At 39.6% G+C, this 9687-nt stretch overlaps 1 pseudogene across 1 annotated transcript; it reads right to left on the bottom strand.

Moving 5' to 3' along the window:
- Positions 1 to 416: 416 nt before the first annotated feature.
- LOC309863543 (lanosterol 14-alpha demethylase pseudogene) lies at positions 417 to 6781 on the bottom strand (annotated as a pseudogene). Its single transcript has one exon. The product of its transcript is annotated as a lanosterol 14-alpha demethylase pseudogene (transcript).
- Between the last annotated feature and the right edge of the window lie 2906 nt (positions 6782 to 9687).

Below are 9687 nucleotides of genomic sequence, written 5' to 3'. Positions count from 1 at the left end.
CAGTATGTATTACTTCATTTCAGAACATGAATAGACCATAGAGCTTCCACACTTGTGCTTTAACCAGGATGATCCTGGTTACTTTTCCTAATGGGAACAATTCAGAGGATGTAAGTTGATACATTAAATCCTTAATCATATTTTGTGGAGTCAGTACAATGGTAAATTAGACACACTGAAGCATTTTTAAATAAGGGGTCAGAGTTAAAACAGTGTTTCTTTCTTTTTTTTTTTTTATTTATTTTTATTTATTTGACAGAGAGAGATCACAAGTAGGCAGAGAGGCAGGCAGAATGAGAGGGGGAAGCAGGCTCCCTGCTGAGCAGAGAGCCCGATGCGGGACTCGATCCCAGGACCCTGAGATCATGACCCGAGCTGAAGGCAGCAGCTTAACCCACTGAGCCACCCAGGTGTTTCTGATAAAGAATCTTTGTGGGAAGGTAAGATAATATGCTTACTGCAATATGCTAATTTTCCTGTAGTGCATTGAGAAGCCTAGCCACAAGTCTCTCCAGACTCAGTTCTTTCTCCTCCACTCCAGACATCTACAGGCTCCTTCTGGGTCTCCTCTCTGCGGTTACTTGTAAATTCACTCAAGGCAGTAAGTTGGGGCAATTGGAAGGCTCATCTTGTTTCTTATCTTAGGGATCACCATCCCCTTCATTACTGTCCTGTGTCTTAAAAACTATGTGTGTCCTGTGTCTTAAAAACTGTAATTTCATGTATTTTGTCCTCCCTGCTCCCCCCCCCCCCCACGCTTTTATTTTTCCAGGTGGGAGAGTAAATCTGGTTTCCACTACTCCAGTCAGGCTGATGTGAGGTAACAAATTCTGTAGAGCTCTCTCTTCTCTGTCATATTATTTTCCATCCATGTTTGGAAGGATTCTTAATGTCAGTATTCTTAGTAATTTTTTTTAAAGGTTATAAGGATTTGTTTTTCTTTTTAGTGTTCCAGAATTTATTGCTTATGCACCACACCCAGTGCTCCATGCAATACTTGCCCTCCATAAAATCCCCACCACCAGGCTCACCCAACCCCCCAACCCCTTCCCCTCCAAAACCCTCAGTTTGTTTCTCAGAATCCTCAGTCTCTAATGGTTCCTCTCTCCCTCCAATTTCCCCCAACTCACTCCTCTCCATCTCCCCATGTCCTTTATGTTATTTGTTATGCTCCACAAATAAGTGAAACCATATGATAATTGACTCTCCCTTCTTGACTTATTTCACTTAGCATAATCTTTTCCAGTCCTGTCCATGTTGTTACAAAAGTTGGGTACTCAGTATTTTTAATCTGCCAAGGAAAGAAGAGATGACCAAAATCTAGTTGTAGTATCGTATCTATTCGTAACTCTGTTGACTTAGTTATATTAGTAATCTTGCCTTTAAACAAATCTTGTCAGTGGTCTTCCATCTGCAAAATAAGAATAATTCTTACCACTAACTTTATATTTGGTGATATCAGTCGTAAAAATTACATTCATTGCAGGTTTGACCTAAGTCCATGTTTTATTTGTCAGGAGAAATCATGACAATGAGTAATTGTTTTTTTTTCCTCAGAGATCATTTTGTTGGTTTTTGTTTGTTTGTTTGTTTTGTTTTCCTCAGAGATCATTTTACAGTGAAAAACTGGCAGCATAGTTTTTGCCTTCACAAATACTTTAACATAAGGCTGCCAGCATCTTTCCCTTATACATAAGGGAAAATATTTTGATGACCTCTGGTAAAAACAGACTGTGTGGTTAAATGATAGGTATGTAGTCAGGTCCCCAGTTATAGTTTGAGTTGCTTCTTGAACACAGGCTTCACACAGTGTGACCAGTGATCCTACTCCCAAGGACCCTGCTTCATACTACCCTTGTCTTAAAGCCAGAGTTCCGATTTCTGATTTTGAGTTAAAAGGAAAAAAAGATTGTTAACTTAAATTAAGTTTTAATAAACAAAACTAATAACAGAAACATCCCTAATTAGATTCTGGAGTGGAAGCAAGAAACCACCCAGAGACAAAGAACAAAAATGATCCCTTCAGGACTTTATTTTGGGCTTTTGTACACATGTGACCACATGGAACTAGACACAAATTTAAAAGGTAGATAAATATATAATATTTAGCAATTTAGATCAAGTTACATGTACAGTCTTCAGTATTAATAATTATATTGTTTTTTTAGGAAATACAATTACTAATCATTGTCAGGTCTCTCAATTTCCTGGTAACAGTGCTTCCGGTTAAAACGTCAAAGAACATTTTTCTACAACACAGCTCCATCTTTGCTGAGTATCATCATACCAAAACAATTAATGGGATTCTCTTTTATTCAGGGCTTTAAATGTGAGTTTATTTCCTATCCACCTGTACTCACTCACACACACATTAATGTAATGTTTACCTAAGGTTTCCAAGTATCTCAGTGGGCATTTATACTTGCAGATCCAGTCCAAGATCTGAATACCCTGAACTTAACTTGCCAAGAGCTGTGTATGTTGTTAAGGCTATCACCTGGAAACTGTGTTTAGAATCTGTCAATTACCAAGATTCCCCTAAATAATTTCTTACTACGAGCCTGATTTCCTTAAATAAAACATATAAAGTAAATACCATAAAACTATTAGGGAATATCTGAAATGCCATTAGATTTGTTGGGGCCATTTAGTCAAGAAAATATAAAAACTGTGAAGTTAAGCTAGCTGTCTTAAAATTATACTTAAAAAAAAAAAAAGACTACACTAGAAATTGTTTCATAAATTTCATCAACTTCAAATGCTTTTGCAGTTTACAGTGGTGTGTCACATATTAGTTCCTTGCAGCCTTTTTCATTTTGACCTTCATTTGTATCGGGTAACAGGGTTTTCAGGGGTGTGGATCATGGTTATATAATTCACAGTGGGAAAATATCCATCAATAAGATCAAATTCATACAACAAAGCCTAGTGAACACAATTGTCTTGATTTGAACATGAGCAAAATTCTCCCCAATACAACCATGATGCCCAGCTTCCAGAGGCTCGTAGGCAAACTTCTTTCCTGATGCTGGATTGTCCTGTAAGGAGCAATCAAGATTAAAAGCCAGATGTTCTACCCAGGAGTGTTTCAGTCTTTGGTTGACAGACGGAGTAACATACGCCTGATGTCCTGGGGGAATGGCATACCCTGCCACAGTTTGAGGAGTTTTGGCCATTCTCATCATGGTCATTATAGGATGTCAAAGTCTTAATGTTTCCTTTATACAGAGTCCAAGGAAATTTAAATCCCTCAGCTCATCATAAATTAAAGGAGGCAGATCGTTACAGACTGTTTTCTGTTCTAAATAAGTGTTTTTTTGTTTTGTTTTGTTTTTGTTTTTGTTTCCTTGAAGCGCTTGTCTCTGACCAAAAAGAAGCACATCCAGGCATTAGTGGTTGAGGCTGTATGTTGCCCTGCCAGGAACAGTTCAGTCAGCAAGCCTGCTACCTCATCATTTGTCAAAGGACACCCATCTTTGTAAGTAGAATCTAGTAAAGTTTCGAGAGTGTCATCAATTTCTTTTACTGACTATCTGCATTTCCAGATTGCTTTACAGAAAATATTCTTGATCTTTCAATGACCTTTGTCCCCATATCTGAAATAAGACAAAGGGAGCCAACCTGGCACCAACCAAGCCACGTGGGTAACACCTGCATCCAAATCTGCATATAGCGGTGCCACTCTCTCACTGAGTTGACTTCTGCTTTCCTTTCCATTTAACAATGGCTGGCTGTTAAAATGATGAGCTCGGGGCTTCAAACGAATTTTTTTCTCCACTTTATCCCCAACTTAGAAAGGATTCTTTTGTTTCCTTTTCAGTTATGTAAATGTGTTGTCTAATGTGGGCCATGTTAAGGCCACTTTTTTTTAACATTTTCTTCTGCTCCAAAAAATAAATAAATAAATAAAAATAAAGAAAGAAAGGGTGGGGGGGAACTGGATTAGGCCCATCCTATGCAGTTCCCTTCCCAAATACAGGTGTTGTCAGATGACTGTGGACATCGTTGGCATTCAGGTCTTCATATTTACCAGTAAGAAATAGTGCAGCAGCAGCAGCTCCCAGAAGGTAAGTAAATGTCTTGCCCTCCAGGGTAAAACTACAGGTCCATACTTCTCATGCATTTCCTAGAGATTCATTTGGACTTTTCCCAAATCCTATGGCGTATCCAAGGAATGGAACTGGAGAGAAAATGTATGGTGGACACTTCTTCATGGCTGGCAGGGGAGCCAGGAGGCTGAAGGCGAGGCAGAGCAGTCGACTAGGCCACGTGTCAAGATGCTGGCGATTGCTGCTGGTCACCCACCCCACAGACTGCCCTAGCACCGGCTGCCTGCAGGGAACCCAGCACGACCATCATGACCCTGCAGCAGGTAATAATGGTTTATGTGAGGACGCTGGAGCCTGAGGTGCCCCCATCCTCCCAATTAATGCAGCCAGAGAAAATAGCAGATGGGGGTCTAGAGACAGCCTGGACCCCTGGGTCTCCTGATCTTTGATTTAAAAAAAAAAAAAAAAGAAAAAAAGACTTTTAAAAGTTACAATTCCATATTCAGAGAAGAAAATTCCTAACGCTAATTTGGTGAGATTCCTGTAGTTTTGATGGATCTTTCGGGGAGCATTTTTTTCTTATTTCTGTACCTTAAAAAAGTTAAGCTCTATGGCTCTGCGGTGTCTGAGAGGAAGGGATAAATAGAAGACGAGCTCTCTCTAGATCCTCAGTGGGTTTCAATGTTAGAAAGAACCCTAAGTCGCTCTGGTTCTTTACCCTATTCAGGAGTCTTCATAGATCCCTGGCTAAGTTTATCCAGACTATTTAAGTACTGTGCTCTTCTTCTCCCTCTCTTCTTCCTCTTCTCCCTCCCCTTCCTCCTCCTCCTCCTTTTAGAACTGCATATAGGTTTGTATCTTAACAGGAAATGAATATGATCATATACAATAAAGTTTGTTAACTTAATCATATGTACCTGACTCATGGCTGAATCTTTAGATTTTTGGCAGCATTAAAAATCTTAGTGTGGGGGCGCCTGGGTGGCTCAGTGGGTTAAAGCCTCTGCCTTTGGCTCAGGTCATGATCCCAGGGTCCTGGGATCAAGCCCTATATCGGACTTTCTGCTCAGCAGAGAGCCTGCTTCCTCCTTTCTCTCTCTGCCTGCCTCTCTGTCTACTTATGATCTCTCTCTCTGTCAACTAAATAAATAAAATATTAAAAAAAAATCTTAGTGTGGTAGGCAGGATAATGGCTTTCCAGAGATGTCAATGTCTTAGTCCCAGGAATTTGAATATGTTATGCTACATTGCAAGGGTGACTTGAAGTAGCAAAGGGAATTAAGCGTGCTAACCAGCTGATTTTAAAATAGAGTATTTTGGATTATCTGGATGGGCCTAATGCGATCAGAAATGCTCTTAACATTGGAAGAGAGAGGCAGAGGAAGAGGTCACAGTGCTTTGGTGGGAAAAGGACTCCAGTCTCCCTTGCTGGCTTTGAGTAACAGGAAGGGGACCCCGAGCCAGGGAATGCAGGCAGCCTCCAGAAGCCAGACATGGCAAGGGGACGGATTCTCCCCTGGAGCCTCTGGAAAGGAAGGTTACCCCCCCAATGCCTCAATCTTTGTGCAGGGAGATCTGCATCAGACTCCTAACCTACAGAACTGCAAGATAATAAATTTGCATTGCTTTAAGCCACTAAATTTGTGATTTGTTATAGCAGCAGCAGAAAACTCACTGACTGAGTTCTCTCTGAAACCTCACTTTCGCCTGTTTCATGTGATCACAGGATCAAATGTGTTCACATAGAAGAGTTATTATTGCCAAACAAAATGTAAATGCTCCCAGAGTTGACTGTGAAGTAGTAATTAGCTAACTTATGAGTTAAGTGTGGACATTTATAGCAATACAACACCTCAAAAAAAAAAATTAGAGGGTTGCCTGGATGGCTCAGCTGGTTAAGCATCTGCCTTTGGCTCAGGTCATGATCTGGGAATCCTGGGATTGAGTCCTGCATCCAGCTCTCTGCTCAGCAGAGAGCCTGCTTCTCCCTCTGCCTCTGCCTGCTGTTCCCCCTGCTTGTGCTCTCTTCTCTCAAATAAATAAAATCTAAAAAAAAAAAAAAAAAAAAGAAAAAGAAAAAGAAAAGAAAAAGGAAAAGTAGAGTTGGAAATCAGGAAGTCCTCCACAACATTAGCACATTTTCTGCAAGTGTTTACGTTCATGAAACTTAAAACTGACTCATGGAACACTCTACTCTTTGGAATGCTGTACAAGGCTGCAACGAAAAAAAAGAAGAAAAACCAAAAAAAGTTAAATTGTTGATACTGGCAGTCACCATGGCTGTTATATTTGGTTTCTAGAGTTTTTTATTCAGTACTGCCAAGAGCTTTTTGTAGACGAAGGACTGTCATTAATGAAATCTCAAAATGAACTCAATCTAAACATTGGAGAAGAAAGATTTCCTTACTTAAGAATTTCCCTGGGCTGGTATGTGTGAGAATCACACTTGAGTGAATACAGACAGTGTGCAGAGAGAAGAAATGCTCTGGGACTGCTTTTCATATTTGAGAATATGAGAGGTCCTGAGAATATAATTGTGGCCTCCCACGAGTCCATGGGATCTACCAGTTGGAGGGCAGACCTCTTTTTTGTGCAAAACCTATGAGCTAAGCACAGATATAAAAGACAGTAAAAATAGCCACAGACTCTAAATAGCTCATGCAACTGTACAGAAAAAAAATAGTTTTACATTATTGATGCCAGAAATGACAAACTAGAGTGGAATCAAAATTATAAATATTCTGGTACACACACACATAATGCTGTTTTCAAAAGTGAGATTTACATGTTACCCATGTAATAAATTTGTGAGTTGGTATATTGTGTATTATACAAAGTTAGTATAACTTGATTCTAATCTTTGATATCCAGTTTTTCTCCAGCTCTGAGAGAAGAAAGCGTTTTAGAAACACAAGGCAAGTAGGGCTCTCATAGTCTGTAGGGTTCTGACTGTTAAGGGTGTGGTGCAACTGCCCTTAGAGGGCCATGAGGTACTGGATGAGCTCATTGAATTATCTTACTTGGGTCATGGAATCTCCATGTTTAAAAGGAAATGTTTTATTTAATGCCTCTAGACAATTACTAAAAAATAGTGTTATTGAAGCTTTATTGTCCTGGAGACTCTTTTTGTTGGATAAAAGAAAAGTTTAAAGAAAATATATATTTTTTTCCTCTAGAATTTCAGTCTAGTATGCCGCCCAGGCCTCTGAACCCAGCTTTGAACTTGAGTCTAAAGAAAACGTTTGATCTTCTTTGTCTTTCAACTTGACAAAATGTCTGTCTTCTTTGAAATCCACGTTTTGTTTTATGTGTGCTTGTCAATGTGTTTTAGAAATGAAAAGCTCTTGGGGGTAAGGTATGAGTCTTTTTGTTTAACCTTTGAACGTCCTCCTAAGTGCCACTCTACTAGGTCGACATTCCAAAAATATTGCTCATTAAAATGCTCATTCTCCCTGTAGTGGTTTGGAATGGTAGTAGGTGTTGGATTTAGCTTTTAAATACAAAAACATTTCATTTCTTCAACAAATATTCTTGAGGCCCTTCTGCATGGCAATAATTAAAGTGCTTTGAAGGATGAACTCACATAGGCTATAATATGATCAAGTTGTGTGGTTGATACATAAGAAACTTAAAAAGTGATTCATGGGTTAGAAAAAATATATATTCTCTTACCGGGACAAGAAAACCTAACTTGTTGCCAAATGATATTACTCAGTGAAATGACCAAGCCATACCAGATTCTAGCCCTATAATAGCTACCCTTCTCTGAATGAAATAAAGATGCAGAGAAAAAAGCAAAGTTATATCTTATTAAGCAGGTGGGGATTTTGCTTTAATTCTGTGCAGAACCCTAGTGACCTAGACTGAACCCTGTGAGAAATTCTTTCCTACGCACTCCTGGCCTGAAATGCCCATTCAGTGTCTCTCTTCCATAAAGTAGGGTGTGTGGACAGGCAGGGCGGGTGAAGAAAAGACGAAATAGGAACCAAATGGTCATAATAGAGAAAAATATAGGGAAGAAATATCTTTTATAAAAATGTGTCCCATGAGTCTACATAGAGTAACAAGGATAGCCCAGGCTTCGTTCTAAATGATCTTCTCCAACTCAAAGATTAACTTTTATTAGGAGGCCTCTGATGTTGCCTTCATATTTTGGAAATAAATTAGAAGTATGACTGTTTTCATTTTAGATCAAAAAACTTGTTCATCGGCTTTCTGCCTTGGCAGGAAACCTATTTCAGCTGAAGACTCACCATTAGAGGGAATATATTAGCTGCTAAGATAGCCATTAATAAGTAAGGATATAATCATGTGTAGTTCAAGTAAATGCACTTGCATAAGACTTTGGACTACCTCTTGAATAATAAGGCATTCACTGATAAAATCAGAGACTTTTTTTTTCCTCCCTGGCATTTGTCGTTTACTCAATTTTCATTTAAAAAAAGGCACTTATTTTGGCTGGCCTTCAGAGAATTTCTGACTCCCCAGCTTGCCGATGTCTTTTAATGCCAGAGTGCAACACTGCCTGTGACCTTCATCTATATTTCAACCATAGGCTAAGTCTAGAAATAGACATTAGAGCATACTGCTATGTTAGCAAACTCCATCACAGAGACACCATTTTTTTTTTTAGGATTTTATTTATTTATTTGACAGACAGAGATCACAAGTAGGAGAGATGCAGGCAGAGAGAGAGAGAGGAGGAAGCAGGCTCCCTGCTGAAGCAGAGATCCCGATGCGGCACTCGATCCCAGGACCCTGGGATCATGACCTGAGCTGAAAGCAGAGGCTTTAACCCACTGAGCCACCCAGGCGTCCCTGGAGACACCATTTTTAAGGATAACTGAAAAGTTTTGTTCTTAACGCTATGGGAAAATAAAGAAAGCCAACATGACTGCGTCAGACGGTGAGAAAGACACATTACCCATGAGAAGAGGAACTGGATCCCCCAGGGCTCTCTGGTCCAATACTGGGGTGGTCCTGGGGGAACCTTAAAGTCTAAGGCAGAAATGATTGGTGGAGTGGCAACCACACATGCAGCTTTTCACAGTGGGAGCAGATACTCCAAAGTATCTAAGAGAATATTAGAGTATGTGATGTCACCCCCCTCATCCCTTCTTTACTGCCAGTCTGGCTTTTACCCTTCCATTGTGCCCATTTCTCAGAGACTACTTTGAATGAGTAGTGATCACCAGTGACCACCAACACTGTCCCCAATGCTGTCAGCTCCTTTGTATTTTTAGCCTATCTTCAGTATTTTACACTGATGGCTACTGGTCATTTTCCTCAAATGTTTATCCTTTGGTTTCCATCATATCCCACTCTTCCAGTTTTCCTCTTGCCTCCCTGACCATCCCTTCTCCTTTCCCCCTTCCCAACCATTGCTTCCCAGTGAGAAGATCAAAAGAAAAAGTATTTAAAATTTGTTTTGGCCACTGAAAAATACACACTTTGAGGGATATAGATAAACTTACTTGTTAATTTGATTGTCCATAGTAATATTCACACATTCATAGAATAATATGCAATGGAGAGATATTAATTTTTCCATTCTCACATTTCATGAAATAACTCTATGCAAAATCTTATATGTGTCCTTCAGTGTCAGTCTCTGTATTCAGTAGAGCCATTTCCCAGT

The sequence above is a fragment of the Mustela nivalis genome (assembly GCF_964662115.1).
Source record: "Mustela nivalis genome assembly, chromosome: 4".
In the NCBI taxonomy this organism is placed as follows: domain Eukaryota; kingdom Metazoa; phylum Chordata; class Mammalia; order Carnivora; family Mustelidae; genus Mustela; species Mustela nivalis.
Note: the sequence above shows the minus strand (reverse complement) of the source record. Positions and strands in the feature narration are given on the sequence as shown.